The following is a 763-nucleotide window of genomic DNA, read 5'->3' on the forward strand; positions in this document are numbered from 1 at the left end:
AACATAAAGTCTCCATTTTTACACGTGCCAATTTAATTTGTCCTCATTAAAACATAGTGATGGGGGCTGGGATGTGCTCAGTGGTAAGGTGCTTGCCTAGCCTGCACGAAGCCCTGGGTTCAACCCCAGAACCTCAAGGTAAGGAGATAAAATAACAATATGCACTCATAGAGGAAAGTGTAGAAATGCAAAGAAAAACTAAACCATCTGTACTCCCACCACCCGAGATACTGTTGACCACGACATCGCAATAAGCTTCAATTTGAAATGTGCATTCTTATTTCGCGGAATTTCTTTCCAGGGGTTTTGGGTTTCCCCGCAACCCAAGGCCGGATCTGCGATCCGACCCTATTTTCCGCTCCACGGGGCTCCAAGTGACGCAGGAGATAAACTGTGATCAGGTTGAGGTCATCATCTGTGAGTCCCGGTAAAAATAAAGTCTGGAAATCTCTTGGTTTTGAATTAAAGTCTGGCATTTCGGGTACAAAATGCGTCAGCCTAGGGGAGACAATCGTTTGTTGAGGACGCCACACCAGCCTCGGGCCCCCCCGGAGGCCCCCTCAGTCCCCGCGCGGTGTCCCTCGGGTCACCAGAGCCGAAAAGGCCCCCAGCTCCCTCTGCCGGGGATCGCGGTCGCCACTCTGCGCGCCCAGGCCCCGCCCCGGGTGGACCCGTCGGACCAATGGGCGGCGAGCTCCCCCGCGCGTCACGGGGCGCTGGCCAATCGCTTTCGGCCACGACCCTAGAAAGGCTGGGCGCGGCG

The sequence above is a fragment of the Marmota marmota genome, unplaced genomic scaffold (assembly GCF_001458135.2).
Source record: "Marmota marmota marmota unplaced genomic scaffold, marMar, whole genome shotgun sequence".
Taxonomy (NCBI): Eukaryota; Metazoa; Chordata; class Mammalia; order Rodentia; family Sciuridae; genus Marmota; species Marmota marmota.